Source organism: Mustela nivalis, assembly GCF_964662115.1.
Source record: "Mustela nivalis genome assembly, chromosome: X".
NCBI classification, from domain to species: Eukaryota; Metazoa; Chordata; class Mammalia; order Carnivora; family Mustelidae; genus Mustela; species Mustela nivalis.
Window position 1 is genome coordinate 124,547,953 of NC_139040.1, and position 21,422 is coordinate 124,569,374.

Consider the following 21,422-nt stretch of genomic DNA (forward strand, 5'->3'; position numbering starts at 1 on the left):
GGGGGTGCGGGGAGGGGAGGAAGCAGGCTCCCCACTGAGCAGAGCCCGATGCGTGGCTTGATCCCAGGACGCTGAGATCATGACCTGAGTGGAAGGCAGAGGCTTTAACCCACTGAGCCACCCAGGCGCCCCCCTCTTCTACATTTTCACTCATAGCACTAATCACTTGCTGATGAGCTATAGAACACACTTTAAAAAAAAAAAAATTGTTTTGCTGTCTACACTCCTAGAGAGGAAGCTCCACGAGGACAAGGAAGTTTCTTTTGTTAACTCATTCATCCCGGCTGCCTAGAGCAGCAGCTGTCACAGGGCGGATTCACGATCAATCATTGAATGAATATGTAGAGAGAGAACTGTCTGCGGAACACTATTGATTTATAACTGATATGCCGAGAAAGCAGCTCAGAAGATTATGGATATTCAGTAAGTAGGATCTACAGCTTCTGGCTCCCATGAAACTGAAGGGATGGGGATCATTCCGGTGGTGATAAGGTTATTCTGGTGTCGACCACATTTCCCCCTTCCAAAAAAGATGGGAAACTAACTCCTGGCATTTATATTCTGGAGAAATTTTCAACTGATTTAAATGAATCTCTTTGTTCACATCTAACTTCAGAAGTTTTATCAGTAATTTAAACTCAAGGGGCGCCTGTGGCTCAGCGAATTAAGTGTCTGTCTTCAGCTCCGGTCATGATCGCGGGGTCCTTGTGTGGAGCCCCGCGATGGGCTCCCTCCTCAGCAGGGAGCCTGCTTCTCCCTCTCCCTGTGCCCCTCCCTACCACTTATGGTCTCTTTCTCTCTCTCTCTCTCTCTCTCTCTGTCAAATGGATAAATAAACTCTTTAAAAAACATCATTTAAACCTCAAAATAGGTGTGGCATTCAAAAATTTTCAAAATGCATCCACAAGTATCGTATTTGACGCCCCGAACAATCTGGGAATAGCGAGGCTGGTGTTACCATCTGCCTATCCCAGGAAGGAAGCCGAAGTCAATAGTGGCTTCTTGGTTCCCAGGGCCGAGGCCTCATATGCTGGAGTGTCGGGTCAAACCCCAACTCCCCGCACTCTTCATGAAGGCTTCGCTCACAGACTGCAGCCAGTGTAGCCTTTTGTGAGCGAAGAGCTATTAGTCTGAACACCAGCGCCCTCCTGTAAGGAATGCAGGCACTGTTATTTCAATGATGTGGACTTCATTCAATTTTTTTTGCTCTCTAATGTTCAATAAGGAAAAGAAGACCATTTTGAAATACCTCAAAAGATGCTATTCTATATGCCATGTGGACAACACATTGTTCAAATGGGGAGGGGGAAAGAAGATTGAGAAGGACGAATTCTGTGGTCTTTTTGTGTAATTAATAAGAGTTGAGAAGAACGAATGGAAACCCTCCAGGGTCTGTTCTGTAGGCATGTACCACCGACTAAGAAAATAAAAGTTTAAAATTCCCCTTTACTCAGAAAGGACACGTCTTCGATTTAGCAGCTCGCAGTCTGAAAGGCTCAGAAAAAGAGAAGTGTTTGTCGAGAGCTAATGTGTTACACGTTGCACGCTGACACTCATCTGTTACCCGATGTTATCTTCAGAACACCCCACAGGAACGGCAGTTTGACCCCACGACCTCCTCAGTGCAAATGCCAAACACAGAAGAGTAACTGGGTCAAGGTCACACGATTCTCAGAGGTAAGCCAGGTGCAACTCACACCAGGTCTCCTAAGTGTCACACGCTTGACCAGCTACATAATCTGCACTGACAGTGCAAAATCAAAACGCACACACTGTCACCCGAACCTAATTCAGAACCTCAAGACAGCAGAATGTGAAACCCAGGTCAGGGCCCTGTGTTACTGCCTGGGTCACGCACCCAAGAAGCTGGCCTTGGTGGTGTCCCATTCCAACGTCCCACTGCCATCCTAGACGTGTGCGGGCTCAGAGTGACTGCACCGTAGGTCAGCGGGGAGGAGAGGTCTCTCTGGACCCAGAGTTTAGATGTGGCTACAAGGGCAGGTCACACACTTGGGATGAAGGGAGGTGGGAGCTGCAGGCAGAGGAGGAAGCAGGCTCCCCACTGAGCAGGGAGCCCGATCTGGGACTCGATCCCAGGACTCTGGGATCATGACTTGAGCCAAAGGCAGATCTTTAACGGACTGAGCCACCCAGGCGTCCCTCTGAGCACGCTGTCCTTAGGCTACCTTTGTAAATGGGGCTCTCCTGCTGGCCCCAGACGGAATAACGGGGAAAAAAGGGAAGGGGATTCCCATAGTTTTAGGGTTTGGTCTTAAGCTAGTCATTTGCACCATAACCCCCGGAAGACATATTCTAAATGAAGAAGGTGGTGGAAGTGAACTGACCTGCTCATGGTGTCCCGTGTTGCAGAACAGAGACCTGGACCCCGGCTGGCAGAACTTCCCGTTGCCAGGGTAGAAGGGACAGGGGAAAGCTTTGCCCCGTGCCACTGCCAGTCTGTGAAAAGCTTCTGGCACGGGTTCCCAGCCTTGGCTGCACATCAGAATCACCCGGAGAGGATTCAAAAGTCCTAATGCCCAGGTTTCCCTCCAGACCAATCATATCAGAATATCTGAGGGTACAAGGCAGGGTTAATCTTGAAAGAATCCCCTGGTGATTCCAAAGTGTACCGAGGACTGGGGACCACTTCCTGCTCAGGGAAATGTGGCATCTAGCTCTCCTTCTAGGGAGTAGGACAAGAGAGCACAAATGATGCCCCAGACCACCTCCTCCAGCCTCTACTGCAAATGTAAGTTAGGATATTTAAAGCATTTATAACTTGATTATCCTCTTTCCACCGCATGATAAAGTAATAGTCTCCAATTTTGATTCATCATTCATTCAATAACTCTAATATTATTATCTTATGAATACCTGACATTTATTAAACACTAATTTCATGCTAAGCAATTTTTGAAAGTATTTCCATATGTTAGTTCATTTAATTCTCCGAAACAACTCCATAATGCATTCATTTAGTCAACAAATACTTATTGAACGCCCACAGGCTTCTCGCTTCCAGGGATACAATGGGAATCAAAGCCGAATAAAAATAATAAAATGTTCACTCTGGTATTCAGAGACAGAAAATGATCTAAGAAATTAGTAAAATGTATCGCATATCAGGTCTTTATAAGCACGTGGAGAAAAATAATGCCAGAAGGGGACACTTTGGGCTTCTAGCAGGGGTCGGATAAACATCTGGGGGAGGAGGAGTATTTCAGGGACAGGAGCCTCTAGGGACAAAGGTCCTGAGACAGGCTGTGCCTGGGGAGAGTGTGCCTAAGGGACAGCGGGAAGGCCAGTGGTAGGACGATGGGGAGGCGCTGAGGGACTCAGGGGTAAATAAAGGACCTGTGTGTGTGTGTGTGTGTGTGTGTGTATGTGTATGTGTGACACAGCCTCTTGGAGGGGCTTTGTGTTTTGTGCTGAGTGAACCCAGCAGCCTTTGGAAGGTTCCGAGTGGAGAAGTGATTGCGAGCGGCCCTTACCGAGGGCAGACAGGAGGAGGCTGGGCAGGGCAGGGGGCAGGGAGAGCTTTACAGGGCCCGTGGGGTCCATCCTGACAAAATACATGGGGGCCTGGACCAGAGTGAGAGCGGCGGGGATGGCAAGAAATCATTGGGTTTTTAACATATTTGGAGACCACTTCGACAGGGCTGGGATTCCTATTCTGAAACCTCCTTCCTGCTCACGGAGGACATTGAAGTGAGGAAGGACATATCAGCACATCGTCTAGTGCAACTCTTACGTCTTGATGTGTGCAAATCACAGGAGCCATTTTGGTTGCGAACAGCTAACCCTTTATGGTTTCCACAAGAAACACACAAATGTTCCTGCCCAAGTACAGGGCAAGTGTGAGACTCATAGGGTCGTTTGCGGGCAGATTTTGTAGCCGGACTCTCTGAAGCCCAACTCTGCAGCTCCCACCCCTACTTCCTAGCAGTGCGACGTGTAAGAACTACTTCCTGACTCTATGCCTCCGTTTCTCCATCTGCGTAATGGCAATATGAGCAGTCACCATGGCTTAGGACAGCTGCAAAGATGAAATGAATGAATAGAAGTGAAGCATTTAGCAAAATGTCTGGCATGGGGTGCCTGGGTGGCTCAGTGGGTTAAGCCTCTGCCTTTGGCTCAGGTCATGATCCTGGGGTCCTGGGATGGAGCCCCACATTGGGCTCTCTGCTCAGCGGGGGGGCATGCTACCCCTCCCCCCACCGCCTGCCTCTCTGCCTACTTGTGATCTCTCTCTGTCAAATAAATAAATAAAATCTTAAAAAAAAATGTCTGGCATGTAATCAGCATTCAACAAGTGATGTGCCGGGCACCTGGGTGGCTCAGTTAAGCATCTGCCTTGGGCTTAGGTCATGATCCCGGGGTCTGGGGATCGAGTCCCACACTGGGCTCCCCATTCAGCAGGGAGCCTGCTTCTCCCTCTGCCTGCTGTTCCTTCTGCTTGTGCTTTCCCTCTCTTTCTCTCTCTCTGTCAAATAAATAAATAAAATCTTAAAAAAAAAAAAAGGCAATGTGGGGGCGCCTGGGTGGCTCAGTGGGTTAAGCCTCTGCCTTCAGCTCAGGTCATGATCCCGGGGTCCTGGGATCGAGCCCCACATCAGGTATCTGCTCGGCAGAGAGCGTGCTTCCTCCTCTCTCTCTGCCTGCTTCTCTGCCTACTTGTGATCTCTGTCTGTCAAATAAATATTTTTTTAAAAAAGCGACATGTTATTTTTATCTCTCGAGGTCAATGAATAGAAAGGAAAAGATTTCAGATATTACGAACACATTCACTCTTAAAATATGAACACAAACCCAGTATCATTTCAAATGTCGATAGCCCAACGCCCGATGAATTGTCTCACCAAATCGTAGCTAAGCTCTGAGAACTTTCATTTGAAAAATCTTATCAAGTGCGATGACACAATAAACACAAGTATAAGTATGCCAGAATACAGACCAAAGAAGAAAGAATAAAATCCAGGCTCTCTAAGGACTGAATCAGTAAATTTTTCTTGGCCATGTTTCTAGAACTCTAAGTGAACATGCAGTCCAGGGCTGGGAAGGAACCCACGTCACGGGGAAAATGAGAAGCGCCACTTCAGTTCTAAGGGACAGAGGAGATGGAGATGCTGCCACCAGCTGTGTCCACAGAGAGTGTGACATTGGTCTACATCCCTTCATTGTTCTTTCCGCACCCAAGTAACATTGAGACCCACAACTGAACGTGTATTTTGTGGTCGGTGTTTGCTGCAGCATTTTCATTTTTTGCATTCTTCTTGTTTTGTTTGCACTTGAGGATAACCTTCCAATGGCATTATTATTCTTGTGCAACAGGTGGTATTTTCAGAATAAATTATCTAAAAATAATCAACCTGTCTTTTTTCCAGCAGGAACGGCTCTACACAAAAATGTGCCCCCATGAAACATCATTTGGTGGTTTGGATTAAGGTAAGCACGTTTTTGGCTCTCACCTTGCAGTATTTTTCATAAAGATGCTTGAGTCCTTTCACAATGAGCTGAGAAAGCAACACCTTTTTTTACCTGCTCGACATGCTTCAGTGAATTCTCATGCTAACGCTGCAAGAAGACAACTGATGAGCTCCAACCTTCTGCAACACATACACCACACACACACACACACACACATACACACACACACACAGGCCAGGAATCAGAGACCTAAAAATCCAGGCTCTGTTAATTGAGATGGAAAACGTGCCCACCGAGATTCAATGAATAATCACCCTGTTCCTGACAGATTCATTTTAAAGGAATGATGGTGATCTTGCTGTCCAACCCCCGCCCCCATAACAAAAGGAAAGGGCTTTCCTAAAGTATTGGGAGACTTTCTTCCTCCACAGAAGTCAAAGACGGATACACTCAGCATATCACAAGAACTGACTTTGACTGGTAGATAGAATGCTATAAGAAGACCCAAAGTGATTCCATTTTTATATGCACTTATCAGAGACAGTGATGTCCTTTTATGGAATATGTGCGGAAGGGAAAGACTCTGGTGGGAAAAACTAAATTTGGAAGTTATTACTTGTGTTGTCAAATTAAAAACTGTAGAAACATGGTGGCAGGTCGGATACATAGGTAGGTAAGACTGGAATGAAAAGAAGTATGAACGAACAGGTGCACCCAAGTTCTACTCAAGAAGGCCATTGCCATTGTGACTCTGCAAGGGGAGGCCAGCTGGGATTACGTGATAGCATTACACGTCAAGATATTCCATGTTCACCTCGCTAGTACTGGTCTCTGTGACCAACTGAATTATTCTTCATTTGCAGCCCAGGATGTGACTGGCCACGCTATGCCACGTGCCTTTCAGAGCCTCCCACTGCATGCAGTTCACATTTCGCTGTCCCTTGACTCAGTTAACACCTTACTGTGCAAAGCGAGCACACGGCAGAGCCCAGGTGTGACAAACAAAAAACACCTTTGTATCTGGTCTTGTGCTCTTGCTCCTTTATCGTCACCACGCACGTGGAACAAACCAGAGCTGGCAGCTCAGGAAGGAGCCACGTGGAGCGAGCGGAGCTTCCCAGCCCCCCAGCCTAGAGCAGCTGGCCAAATATGAGCTAGTAAGTAATGATGGCGTGACACCGAATTTGGGAGATGCTTGTTAGGCACCAAAAGCTCACTCATACAATCATTAAACAGTGATTTCTATTGGTTAAAACCCCTGGAATTCCAGAGTTCGCCTTGGATTCTACCAACCCTATTGTCCACACCATTTATGACCGGATGTTAACATTTCACAAACACGACAGACACTTCCAAAGGAAACTGTCCCTAACCCCCGCCTCATTATCGCAGTTGACAGGACATCCACAGGAATGCTATAATCTCTTCTTCATGACTTTCTCATACCCCTGAATGCACATGGGTAGCAGTGCAAGGGTAAAAATTCCTAAGCCCTCCTGTGGCCTGTGAGGGAGCCTAATAAGAAAAGCTCTGAACAAAAGTTCTAAGTTAGGCAAACCAGAATTCCCTAGAACAAGAAGAAGGAAGGAAAAAAAAAAAACCACAACAACTCAGAAGTATGGATTATTCAAGTTGACAGATGACAGCTGAGGGAGCTCCGGAAGTAGATGAGACCACAGGATGGGTTTTCAGCAGGTCCAGATTACAGTGATGTGTGTGTACCAAAGTGACATCCTGAAAAAAGTGTTTGCTGGCTTCTCACTGGGTTTGGTCCTCTACGGGGTCTAATGAAGAAGACAGCCTGGTGACCATCCCTGAGCAACTCCACTAAGGAGGCAATGGCAAAGGGTCCTGTGAGGTGGCAGAAACTTCGGGTGTTGGTGCTATTTCTAGCGAAACACCAAGATCCACAGGTTGGGCCTAAAGAAATGGCAGCCCGTGAACTTCAGGGACCTCCTCAGTCTTGGGCCAGGGTACCTTGGAGCAGGACCGTGCACTGAAGACCAGAGAGGTCTGCTCAGATCTCAACTTGGCACACATCCAGAGGACATTTGAGTATTGATGTGATTATGTTTGAATTGACAACCAGCGGGAGTGTAATATGATATTCACACGTGACTTTCTTGATTTTCTTTCAACACATGACTAGTCTGTGCCGTGTGAGAGAACAACAACTGTGAGTAAACAGAAGCTCTGAGGAAGGAGCGAGGAGAACCGGGAGGGCAGTGACTAAGCCTGGAGAGAAACCGTCCTGAGCAGGGACATCATGCTAGGAGATCTGGGAACTCCCGCTAATACGGATCGAAACGCCCCGAACCGAGAACGTCCAGGGCATTCCACCCCTTTCACGATCGATGGGTTTTTACACTCAAAACCCATTTTTTGAAAGCAAATCTGGGCCTCTGGCCTCAGGGATCAAAAAGGCTCAACCATACGCTGCCACTGAAGAGGAGTTGAATTTAATATAAAAGTAAATAACTGTACATAATGTATTTCCAGCTCACATAACATACTGGGTCTCATGCTTTCTGCCTTCATGAATATTCATACTGTGGGTTCAGAAGAGCTCAACCTTCACTAATCAATTCCACAGGCCACTGTCACTCAATTCCACAACACGGCAGGAGCATTTAAAGATTTCCAACTGTTTGGTCAAGCTTGGAAGCTTACACAGTACTCGCGAAGCTAACAGAATCCCGAATGCTTAACGGAGAAGACACAAACTGTTTAGAAAAATCCTGGAGAATTTTATGAGAGTTTGAAATAAACGGGACTTCCTAATGGGTAGACAAAATTTAAAAATCTCGGCTCTCTTTAAGCTAATTTATAGATTTAATGCTATTCAATAAGGATATCTCAATAGTCAATTTTAAAGAATTCAACAAAGAGAACTCTGAATTTTGTATGATCGTATAGAAGAACACTTTGAACAAGAAAAACACTGGCTGTTGAGCCGACAGGATACCAGACCCTATTAGAAAATGACAATTCTTAGGATGCTCTGATCCTGGCGCAAACAGAGAAAAGTATAAACTGGTGGAGTCGATGCTTCAGCTGGAACAAACAAGGCTTCCAGGTACATTTAGAGATGCCTGCCTCTGGAAAGAACTGAACGCAAGCCAAGGAACCAAAGAAACAAGTGCTTTAGCATGTCAATAAAATGGTTGGTTTTGAACCAAAGCCTTTAAATTTTTTGTCATCCAGAGGTTGTCTCTTCAGAGTAAAGGAGCTATCAGAATAATGAAGGAGAGAGTAACTTCAATTTTAAAAGAAATCTGGGTGTGTGTTAAGAATGCAGGGAAACAGATGTTTAAAAATGATGCTACCGTTATGTGCTTGTTTTACTGAAAATTATGCAAATACATATCTATAAAAACAGCAGCCTTTGAAAACCTGGAAATGGATTTTTCCAACCCTTTCAAAAATCCTCAAGTGAAGCATTTCATTGGTGTGTGAACTCATTTGTTAAATATAATACCAAGTAACATCTCCCATTTGGTTTGTGAGAACAGCTGAGGGACAACAAGGAACGTGGAAGCTTTCTGGCCGAATCTTGGCAAACTGACTTGCAGAGATGAGAATGGAAAACAGTGAGCAAGCTGGTGAGACGTTCTGTCCTGTTGCCTCTTGATAGGTTTCTGCTTCCGATGACAGTGAGTAAAACCAAGTAAAGCCATAAGCTGAACTTGCAAACAGACCCTCAAGTTTTTTTAAAAATTTATTTATTTGACAGACAGATCACAAGTAGACAGAGAGGCAGGCAGAGAGAGAGAGAGAGGAGGAGGAAGCAGGTTCCCCGCTGAGCAGAGAGCCCGATGCGGGACTCGATCCCAGGACCCCGGGATCATGACCTGAGCCGAAAGCAGAGGCTTTCAACCCACTGAGCCACCCAGGCATCCCAGACCCTCAAATTTTTATTCAACAATGTGGTAAATGACAGTGCTCAAAAATAAATAAGCATCCTCAATCATGCTGCTGTCATGAAAATATTACAGAATTTGGAATGCAGCAATAACAGTGTGTTTACAAGTGATTAAAAAATATACCCCGCCTTCATCTCATCTCATGTTAACATTCCATTTTAATACCTTTTTCACATGTGCTTCATGCTTTCCATAACATACTCTTTACTGTGGCGTGGGTGTATATACGTATAAATTACATATAAATTAACACATATTCGGAGTTTACATGTTCAAAGCCTTTTTTGGTAATAGGAATGGAGGGCTCCTGGGTGGTTCAGATGGTTAAGGTTAAGCGTCAATCTTTGGCTCTGGTCATGGTCCCAGGGTCCTGGGAGCGAGCCCTGCATCAGGATCTCTGCTCAGCAGGAAGTCTGCTTTTCCCTCTGCCTTGCTCCCTGCCCCGCCCCTACTCATGCCTGTGCTCTTACCTCTCTCTCTCTCTGAAATAAATAAATAAAATCTATAATGGGAATGGAGTACAAAAGCAAAAAATGTGGAGATTTCTGTTCTGTATAATCTGATTTATCGTGTGAGCCCAAAAAGTGTTTTACATATGCAAACATGACAGACAGAATCATGGATATTACAAAGCTCAGCACAGCTCTTAAAAAAAGCCCAGCTCTCACGTTCCAATCTATTCCGAATCAAGTTTAGAAACCTACAAATGAAGTTAACATGCTGATGGGAAATGGTACATTTCATTCCGCTTGTCTAATCCTTGCGAATCCCAGCAAACAAGATGAAACAGAGTGGCCCCAGGTTTGGGTCAGATGAACTGATGGTTATTACATGTGTTCCAGCTTTGGGCTCCAAAAGACTGAACCTTTAGAGGTTGGAAACCTAACCACTCCAGATCTTTCTAAGTTTCAATTGGTATCTGTCGTTTACAGAGCATAACGAATTACAGGGCAGGGCAGGGCAGGGAAGAACATTCCATCTTGAATGATTACCGTTATTTTTTTGTACCTACACGAAAATCCACTTTTGAACAAAAGACTTGATAACAATGAGCGAAGCCTTTCTCAAGCTGTTAAAATCATCACTTTAGGTCTGAAAATTTGTTTCCATCAAATTGGAGTCTATCCACACTTTAGAGCAGGAGACGATGGAAGCAGAGGGTTGAAGATGCAGGGGGTGCCCCTCCCCCACTCCCAGGGTCTGCTGTATAGATCTCTGTGATTAATGTGTATTCTTTGAAAATTTCTTTTATAGTTTTATATTTGGAAAGTGAAAACAATCCCATGGGTTTGTAAATTCCAACTATGAGTTGTGAGAAACCGTGACCTAAGATAATATTGAAAAACGTGAACTGGGTTGGGGCATGTGGCCGGCTTAGTTGACAGAGCAGGTGACTCTTGATCTCGGGGTTGTGAGTTCGAGCCCCACGTTGGGTGTAGAGTTGATGAAAAATAATTAAATAAATAGGTACAGCATGGAGATATTTTAAAAAACATGAACTGATTTTTAAAAAGGACATACTTTTAGAGGGATGATTAGCCACACTTAGTAAATTTCAAGATTTTATAATCTTTACACAAAGGATTTGAAAAAGTGATTGGGCAGTAAGGGTCCCTTGATGACTAAGAACTTTTTCTTTCTTTTAAAGGTCTTATTTATTTATTTGAGAGAGAGAAGGAGAGAGAACGAGCATGTGAGTGGGGAAGGGGAAGGGGACGGGGAACATCTCAAGGGCACTCCCCGCTGAGCACAGAGCCCTGTGCAGGAGCTTGATCCCATGACCTAGAGATCAAGACCTGAGCCAAAATCACGAGTTGGATGCTTAACCGACCAAGCCACCCAGGCACCCCTGATGACTGAGAATGTCTGACAGAAGTTAAAAGAAGATGGCAAAGAAATCACAGAATTAAAGGTTTCAGCTAACGGTTCTATTTAATCAAGAAATTGTGGTCTCCTGGGGCACCTAGGTGGCTCAGTCAGTTAAGCATCTGCCTTCGGCTCAGGTCATGATCTCAGGGTCCTGGGATCGAGCCCCGCATTGGGAGCTCCTTGCTCAGCGGGGAGCCTGCTTCTCCCTCTCCCTTTGTTCCTTCCTCTGCTTCTGCTCTCTCTCAAATAAATAAATAAAATCTTTAAAAATTAAAAAAGAAATTGTGATCTCCTAATCTTTTCTGCATTAAAATAATTGTTCATAGCCCCTACCTAGAGTAAATTCAGTTTCCTTAGATATTGAACTATGTTACAGCCCAAGGTTCCACATCTTTCCTGCTTTGAGTTTTGTTTGTTTACTTCATTTTCCCCTCTTTTAAGCTCCATACACATGAACTCAACCGCTCTACCTGAGGTCCCAGCTCCAAGCCTGCTTCCTTCTCTGCCTGCTCTGTGCGATGGGTGCTTCAGTCCCTGCAGGCGACAGCACGTAGTGGTGCTGTCCCAGGTGCGGCTAGTCGGTGGTCCCTGGGTGCCTCAGTGGGACTCACTGATTTCTTTATCTGTGCCTCCATCTATCCATTCTCTGCCAGGATTCAACCACACCATCCCTCTCTCCAATGTAGACACCTGCTGAGTCCTAGGAATCACACCCTTGGCAATGAACTGATGAGGAACGTCCGCATCCAGACTCCAATTGGAAAATAGGATTAGAAGTTCTGTTCTAATGCTTAGCCAAGAGCAATAATCATTTCTGCACTGAGAGCAATACTGAGATCAATTATTCAATTAATACTATTTATAATACATCAACCATACCTATATTTACACCTACAGTTCTTAAAGCACAAACAAATCCCAAATACCGATTAAATAAATACTTCTTTCTGGATGCAATGCATTTTCCACATATAAACCTTTAAATACAATGAAGACTTTAGCTTCCTGGATTGACTGCCATAGAATTCATTTCTAACTCCCTAATTTAAATGAAAAACAATTTCCTTTTGTCCTAACTGAAGCATTTTCTCTGGTTGTCTCTGTAGAAGTTCTCAGTAAACTATCTTTCGTCAGTATTACCCACATACCAGCCATTTTTATGACTTAGAGGAGTCAACAGGCTAGCCAGGAGATTTTTGTCTATCCTTTCCTCCCAGGCTAACAGCCACTGACTTTGCAAATTCAGTCAAAATCAGGCTCTTCTGTTATTTAATTCAACAACTATTTAGTGGAACCTTTCTATGTGTCTGGTACCCGGATGTGGCTGTGATTCAGACCCACAAGCTTCTCTTCTAGCCCAGGTGGCAGCAAACTGTAGCCCACAGGCCAAATCTGGCCTCTGGCTGCTTTAATAAATAATGCTTTATTGGAGCAAAGCCATGCCCTTCTATTAATATACTGTGGTTGTTTTCACGGTACCAAGGCAGCAGTTCTAATGGTAACAGAAGCTTTCTGGCCCACAAAGCCTGAAATATTTCCTACCTGGTCCTTTACAGAAAAACGTTTGTCGGCCCCTCTTCTAGTGGAGAGACAGAGGTGATGAAAATCAAACATAAACCATATCTCATATTATTGGTGGCTGATATGATTTTACGTAAAAAAAAATATATATATATACAGCAGGATCGAGCGTGAAAGGGGGTGGATGGGTTGCATGAGATGGTAGCAGAGGCCTCTCCGAGGAGGTGACTTGAGACCTGGATGAAGTGAGGGATTCAGCTGGGAGGCTAGCCGTGTAGAAGATCCCAGGGAGAGGGAAAGGAGGTAGAATGGTCTTGAGAGGACAGTTTCCCTGCCATTGGTCTACTCATACATTCATTCCTTTACTGAAAAAAGTTGTAGTTCAATGGAATGTGAAGTTCTCCATGGTTCTATGTCCTGAAGGAAATTCCAGTCCAGTAGGAGAAGCTACAGATAAAAACATCTGAGTCCAACAGATTGCTGGAGGCAGGTGCCAAGGAAGGATATACGCCATACTCTGGGGGCACATTCCATGGGGGTAATCAGCCTACGCAGTCGGGGGACTAGGAAGTACCTCACAGAGAAGATGACCATGAGTAGAGTCTAGAGATATGAGGAGGTAAATACCAGATGGCTAAGGAAGGAAATTATGTTCCAATCCAAGGGAAGAGCAGGCAAAGCCACAGAGACATTAAAGAGACTGGTGTTTGGGACAACTGTACGTGTTACTTGCTGGGTAATAGGGAAGAAAGTTTAGGAGAGCGAGTGGTATCAAGGACAAATAAGGTTAAAGAAGAAAACCATTAGCCATGTTAGAAGGCTGCCCTGTACCACTCCCAGCCCCTTTATGTAAGCAAGAGTACATCCTTCCTGCAAAGGTCGGAGGCTCTAAAATCTACCACTTGTAGATTTGAAATTCTCTCCACGTTCTAGGAGATGAAAGTAGAAGGTCTCAGAAAAGAAGGTTAATACAGTTCTTAAATATTAACTTGAATGCACACACTATTAATTTTACTTATGAATCAGTAATATTCATTTTGAGGGTCATAGTTCAAAGGACTACACAGTTTAAACAGAACCCAGACAGATACATTTTTCTCGTCATGCCTTCAGCTTTAGCAAATGAGATGCAATAAATGAGGGACCTATTCGGGCTGGTATAAATTCACATCCAGAAGAGGTTCCATTAATTCATGATCAACTTCATCTTTCAAGGACTTAGTTCTATTTGTCAATACCACTATTGAAAACCATTTCAACAATTAGTCTTTATCAACAGCCAGCTCATCTACCCAGATTTTTATCATCGTTAAAGATGATGAATTCAGCGCCTGCAGAATGCATATTGACTGTGCCTTGTGAATCTAATTGTAGGATCTAAAAGGGCAAAAATGTTTGTCAGTTTCCCTAAAGCTGAAAAATCCCTACAGCTAGGCTGGTAATCAATTACATTAATTGAGTTCAGTTCAATGTGTTTAAGAGATGACTTTTATGTTAACGACACTCTAATGTGTCAGAGGCAATAATAATCAAGTCACATCCTTGGGTTGATTGAGGGGCTCAGCAGAGCTGGTAGTTCTCAAGCTCACCTCATACCATCAAGCCAAATAGGCATGTCTCCCAAGGAACCTGAGATTGAGATTTATTGGTGATTACTCATTTAAAAGACAGGTAATATAGGAAGGTAGCCACACAATAAATGCTCAGAATCATATGCTTGACAGTAATCTGTATAAACAGTGTGCCATTGGGGTAAATGTAAGTCAGTGTGAATTGAATTTGAGACGAGGCTATACAACATTTCGGATACCACGAGGCATATCTCTTCCTGGAGACTACATCGGAATAACCATGTTAGAAAAGGATGTAGCAGTAAGCCCAACCTTGTAATTCTCAACCCTGACTTCTGAGCTATTGGATAGGACCCAGAGGTAGGGATCTTCAGAGCACGCCAGTGGTCCTCCCACGACACTTGGTAGGTAGTCCTAAGGTTTGAAGGGTGCACCCAGCAGACTAGAGGAGCTGGCAAGCAAAAGGAAAAGTGGACTGGGAAAAAACCAGATGATTTCCTTGTTCTGATTCCAATCAAGAGGGAGGGTGATCAATTTCAGCAGGAAGAAGAGAATCGTCACTGAGAGAATGGCCACTATCTTCCAAGACAGCGACTATCCTAACACCGGGCTCCATTTTAGAACAAAACTATGGGGTTACCGGTGGGTTAAGCCTCTGCTTTCGGCTCAGGTCAAGATCTCAGGGTCCTGGGATCAAGCCCCACATCGGGCTCTCTGCACATCAGGGAGCCTGCTTCCCCTTCTCCCTCTACCTGCCTCTCTGCATACTTGTTCTCTCTCTCTGTGTGTCAAATAAATAAATAAAATCTTAAAAAAAAAAGCAAAACTATGAAACAAAATAATTAAAGAAAGTACAATACTCTGATATTTTCCATGTCTACTTCAATGCTATTTGCTTAAAACGCTTTCATTTTCCAGACCCAATTCAGCTGATAACCTAAATCACACTTCAGTTCGTCCCATTAGTTAATGTAGCATTAGCCAGGAAGCTGTGCTTTTAAAGGCCATTCCAGGGGATTCTGGGGCAAAGCACTGGGTCAGTGGGAGACATCCAAGGAGGGAGCTCAAGAGACGGAAGAGACAGCCAGCCTCCTTCTACCTGGTACTCTGCAGCCATGCCCACCACAGCTTGCCTCGGTGACAACCTCTGATGAAGCACCTGCTTCCCTGGGACCATCTTGAGAATCCGAGTTTCCAGATGGAGAAGCATGGAAGGGAGGCAACAGCAATTCTTGATGATAAACAACTTCATGGCTTGGATACAACACTTGCCATTATTTTAGCACGAACCCAGGACAGTCTCAAGGATTGAAAAACATACAGATTAGAGGCACACAGCTCAGCCTCTAGTGTATATCGCCCTGTTGAGAACTGGTGTACCATCGATGACAGGACAAAGGAAACTGCTTTTCATTGTTTTATTTTATTTTATTGTGCTGATCCAACACAGATTGCATCTGATGAGACTTGGGAAAATTACCACCTGAACATCTGGAGTCTAAACCAAGTATCTTTTATGGACCCTTGGCTATAGCAATTTCCATTTGCCTTTCGTCTTATTAAGGGAACTTTGGGAAAAATTTTACTTCATTTCCTATCATTAAGATTCATTTGGATTAAAAAAAAATTCATTTGGATAAACTCAGAATAGCTCAAACATTCAGAGGACATGCGTGCTTAAAAGCATCCTGAAATTTAAAATTAAAAAAAATTTTTTAAAGATTTTATTTATTCATTTATTTGTCAGAGGCAGAAAGAGAGAGAGAGAGTGAGCATGAGTAGGGGGACGAGCAGGCAGAGGGAGAAGCAGGCTCCCCGCTGAGTAAGGAGCCCGATGCGGGGCTCTGTCCCAGGACTTGGGGATCATATGAGCTGAAGGCTCATATGAGCTGACTGAGCCACCCAGGCATCCCTGCATATGGGAACTTTAAAAGAACTCAATTATTTTAAAAAATAATTAACATGTATCAGCAGTATCCATTCTACAAGATGCAGCTTTCTTATGATCATAACTGATGTTTGACAAAACATGAAAGATAGGCATTTTCAATGACATATTTAGCAATTTTATGTATGCCTAATTAACTTGTTACAATAACATTCATTTAACTCAATTTAAGGGCTAAAAAGTATTTTCAGCTTTTATTAGTGTGACACTTATATTCTGGGCCACACAAATCATGGCGGTAAACAAATCAAAGACACAGGATGAAACTGGGAGATTTTGCCTCAGTCCTTCTTCACCTTTACGAAAGGGCATTAGAACTTCCTGCTCTTCTCTCTTCATCACAGGGAGTTGCCCTTCCCTTCAATACTTTATACTTAGTATACTTATACTAAGTATAAGTTAAGTATAGTATACTTATACTAAGTATACTAAGTATGCTACTTCATCTACTTTTTTACATCAGGCTTTTGATCAGGCATTGAGCTAAGCCCTGAAAAAAAAAAAAAAAAAGAATCATTACCATAAAAGCAGCAGATACTGCGAACAGGCCCGAGCTTGCCAAGTACTTCTGTTGACAACACACTTGCATTGTCACATTCATTCTCACAACAAACCTACTAGCTGGGTAATATTTTCACCATTTATACTTGAGGGTGCAGAGGGGCTGAGTGGCCACATTTAAGTTATGAAAGTACTAGAGGGTCGCCTGGGTGGCTCAGTGGGTTAAAGCCTCTGCGTTCAGCTCAGGTCATGATCCCAGGGTCCTGGGATCAAGCCCCATGTCTGGCTCTCTGCTCAGCAGGGACCCTGCTTCCCTTCCTCTCTCTCTGCCTGCTTCTCTGCCTACTTGTGATCTCTGTCTTTCAAATAAACAAATAAAATCTTTAAATAAAAAAGAAAGTACTACAATAAAATATTTCTTAAAAAAAAGAAACAACAAGCTCAAAATGGAGTCACTTGTGCTAAGCCCCAGATCAGCAAACCAAGACTGAATACAGAACCTTACTGCAGTTCCAGCCTCTTCCAGGAATGTAACCTTTGCACTCAATTTGAGATTACCTGATCAGCGCTAGTGGGGGTAATCTACCTCATAGACCCTGCCTATCCCCCTTAGGAAGGAAGCTTTGTCTGCAACAACCTACTCTTTGCTAGAAATTTCTTTTTCCTGCCCCCTTCTTTCCATAAAAGCCTTTCATTTTGTGCAGCACTTTGGAGTCCCTTTCTATTTGCTGGATGGAGTGCTGCCTGATTCATGAGTCACTGAATAAGGCCAATTAGATCTTCAAATTTACTCAGTTGAATTTTGTTGTTGTTATTGTTGCTGTTTTCCTTCTTAACATACTAAAGAATACATCTAGAGTCTTGTGGCAGGAAGGGAATTTCCAAGTATAATGTGAAATCTAAAAGCTACAAAGGAAAAGACAAATAGGTTCAACTCCGTAGAAATTTAAGAGGGCAAAAGCATAAGCCAAGTTATAAGAGAAAATGCTGGAAGATGTGTGCAACATAGACAATGGACAAATATATGAATACGTAATAGATAAAGAGTTTGTACAATTCAAAAACCAAAGATAATCCAGTAAAAAACGGTGACTTATATGATCAGGGACATAGATGAAAATAATACAAAGGGCTAATAATGTTCTGAAAGTCACTCCTTCTCATTGAGAAATGCAAAGTGAAATACTGATATGCCACTTTCCCCCCCTTGAAGTAAAAATGTAAGCTGGTGCAACCTGTTTCTGAAGGGCCCTCATGAGCTTCCAGAATTTACATGCACATATTATGTGTCTCAGCAGTGTTGGTTCTAGGCCTGTATCCTATAAGATAGCTGGGGAGAGCCGTATACCCAAGGATGCCCACTGCGGCACTTTATCGAAAACAGAAATAGGGAGGGAATGCGAGAATGACAAGGTGCTCTTGAAAAGTAAATGTATACTTTCATATTGAATTCAACAGAAAGCTTGAAGGATACATTTAAACAAAACCCTTCAGACATCTGAATAACAAGACAAGGTGTTAGAAATATAAAGGAAACCAAAGAAAATTACATATGATCAATTCAGGAAAGCTAATACAAAATTGGTAAGAATTTCTAAAATCAAAAAGTGCAAACAACAGGGAGAAAGGAATCACCAAAGAAATGATTCTGAACAGTCTTTGAGCTGAAGGACCCAGAGAACTTAGCTGGAGAGCCTTTAGCCTGACGATAAAAGTACCTTCCCACCTGGATGCATCATAATGAAATTTTAATACACCAAGTTTAAAGAAATGATCTATAAAGCTACAGGAAGAAAAGATACTTTGAGGATGAAGGAATGTGAATCAGAGCATTATCTCGGTGCAGGACTGGTGGCCTGAAGGCAACGCAGTCGGAATCAAAACCTTCCCGGGAAAATAATTTTCAACCCAGATTTCTACGTCAAGTGTGAGGGCAAAACCAAGACAGGTCCAGAAATGCAAAGATCTAGAAGGTTTACTTCCCACACATCTTCTCTAAGAAAATGGTCAGAGGATGGGCTCCAATCAAATCAAGAGAGAGAAAGGCATGAGATCAAGATAACCTTGGCTCCAACACAGGCAACAAGGCAGCAAAGTCCCAAGATGACATTTTGCTGGTGGCTCAGGAAGTCAGCAATCAAGATTAGAACAGGAGGAGGAATTCAGGAGGGACAGGCTTGGGAAAGAAGGTGCTTCCATAGATGAGGCACAAAAGTGTTCAAGACAGAACATGCAAGGGGGAACATGAAAACACAGAACCTGCTAGAAAAACAAAAATTTTAAAGTAGTGGCAATATAACCAGTACTAATTAGTAATGCAATGAATACTCTTTTTTATTAATAAAAATTAAAACTCTTCAGTGAGCTGGAAAATTTAGAACCAACCTACAGGTAGGGCCCCAAAGGCTCTGTAATGATTACCAGGCAACTGTAAAAGCTTTCAACCTTTGTGATATTAAAGATAAAACATGCAAAACAAAACATGGGAAAGCAGAGGCTAAGAAGAAGCCAGCAAGGGCGCCAGAATTATATTTTCACCTCACTGAGTGGAAATTACCAGTATTAGGACATGTTGCTTATAGTAGAAGGAAAAAGAAACAAAGGTGTGATCTATCAATTAGAATTGTAAAGTGGCAATAACTGAACTACCTGGAGAAAAAAGGAGCATTAGGCGAGGTAGGGAATGGTGCCACTGATCTAGGTTTTATCTGGCAGAGCGAGCAACAGCAGATAAGGTCTGAAATTGGTAATCTTAGAAATTACCAGTTTAAGCATAATATTCAGAACAGAAGTTAGTTAGTAAGCAGGTAGTTTTCCGTAAGGGGCCAGGCAGCAACTATTTTAGACTTTTCGGTCATTTGGTCTTGATCACAAATAGTCAACTTTGCTATTGTAGCACAAAACCTGCCATAAACAAATGTATAAGGAATGAACAGGACTGTGTTACAATAAAACTTTATTTACAAAAACAAGTAAAGGGCCATCTTTGACCCAGGAGCCAAAGTCTGCTGAGCCCAGATCCAAATGTACATACGAAATCATCATATTACAAAAACCATAGAGGAAGATTTTAAAAATTACCATTAGAGAGATTTTGAAGCCAAACACTTATATTTACCTTTTAGTTCCTAGGAGGACTTCTCTTCTTTGATTCTTAAAGTCATGTCAAGAGCAGAAATGCTCTGCTAATACTAAACAATTGGTAGCTTTTTCCCAAATGTCATGACAGGAACGGTCAAGACCAAAATGTACCTAAATTTAAGGTTTATTCCAGTATTTGAAATACTACTAGGTTCCAAACTCCTTGAAAGCTGTGTAATGGCTCTAATTTCAGTCTCTTCCATTGTGTATGGGATACAGTTGATGTGTAAAGCATACTTGGAAAACGCAGATATAACTTAGCAAAACTCCCCTATTCAGTTACTTTACATTTAATTTGACAATATATCATGATGTTTCCCAAAGAATTCCAGAGATGTTATTCCCCACATGAAGTCTTCGAATCATTGTTTTAATTTTCAACTTTGGGTGGTCAGCATTGTTTTTATCTGGTCAGAAGAAACAGAGACTATAAAATGAGATGACGAGCCAGGGTTGGGTCTTTTTGTTTTTTTTTTTTTAAAAGATTTTATTTATTTATTTGACAGAGAGAGATCACAAGTAGGCAGAGAGGCAGGCAGAGAGGAAGGGAAGCAGGCTCCCTGCTGAGCAGAGAGCCCGATGCGGGACTCGATCCCAGGACCCTGAGATCATGACCTGAGCCGAAGGCAGCGGTTTAACCCACTGAGCCACCCAGGTGTCCCGGGTTGGGTCTTTTTGTATAGGTATTTCCAAAGCTATCATAAAAGCTTTAAAAAAACATTTTCAAGGCAAAACTCAAAACTTAATGCTGATGATAAGCACATTCTAAAGTTTGAGAGTAATATCTATTAATGTTGAAGAGGCAATCATTTTCAAGTTTCCATTTATTTCTCAATTCAAGAAATTGCCTTCTCTCCCGAAAATTAAAAAGGTTCCCACGGGGACTTAAACTGTGTTGGAAATGAATTGCTTGTTTATATTACACCCCCGTTCCCAACACCAAATGAAAGTTAAAGCAAAGAAATAAACTTCTGTGATTTTAGTTCACATAAAGCCTTGTCTATACACTGGAGCAAAACCACATTTCATCATTTAATTATAGATAGTCTCACATGATAATTATGCAAAGTAGACTTTCATTATGTCTCAAATTGAGCCCTGAAAAATGTGGATTCTGTGGGTGGAAGGAATCAGCTGATGAATTTTTGCTATGGAGCTTTGCCCCAATAATCACAACCATGAAACTGGGAGTGTAGGGTGACGGGAAGAAAAAAAGAAAATGTTTGGTAGAAACATCTGGAAATAAATCTAACTCCCCTTTTCAGAGAAAGGATGTCTTTGAAATGTTATGGCTATAAATATTATTTTATGGGCATTATAAAATCATGCACAATTAAGAAACAAATTAAGCATGGAAAGGCCACAATTCACTTTTCAGAGGCCTGTCTCCAGAAGTGTTTAATGATAACAGCGTATGAAAAAAGGAGGTTATGGAGACAAAGAGTTGAAACACTTGTTCTCTGGTCATATCAAATTTAGGGGTTTGTAGAGGATAACAGGAAAATTGCTGGGACTTTTGAG

At 42.9% G+C, this 21,422-nt stretch overlaps 1 protein-coding gene across 8 annotated transcripts in view; it reads right to left on the bottom strand.

Moving 5' to 3' along the window:
- FRMPD4 (FERM and PDZ domain containing 4) overlaps positions 1-21,422 on the bottom strand; it is an 849,154-nt gene that overhangs the window by 93,645 nt on the left and 734,087 nt on the right. The gene's annotated exons all lie outside the window — the stretch shown is intronic.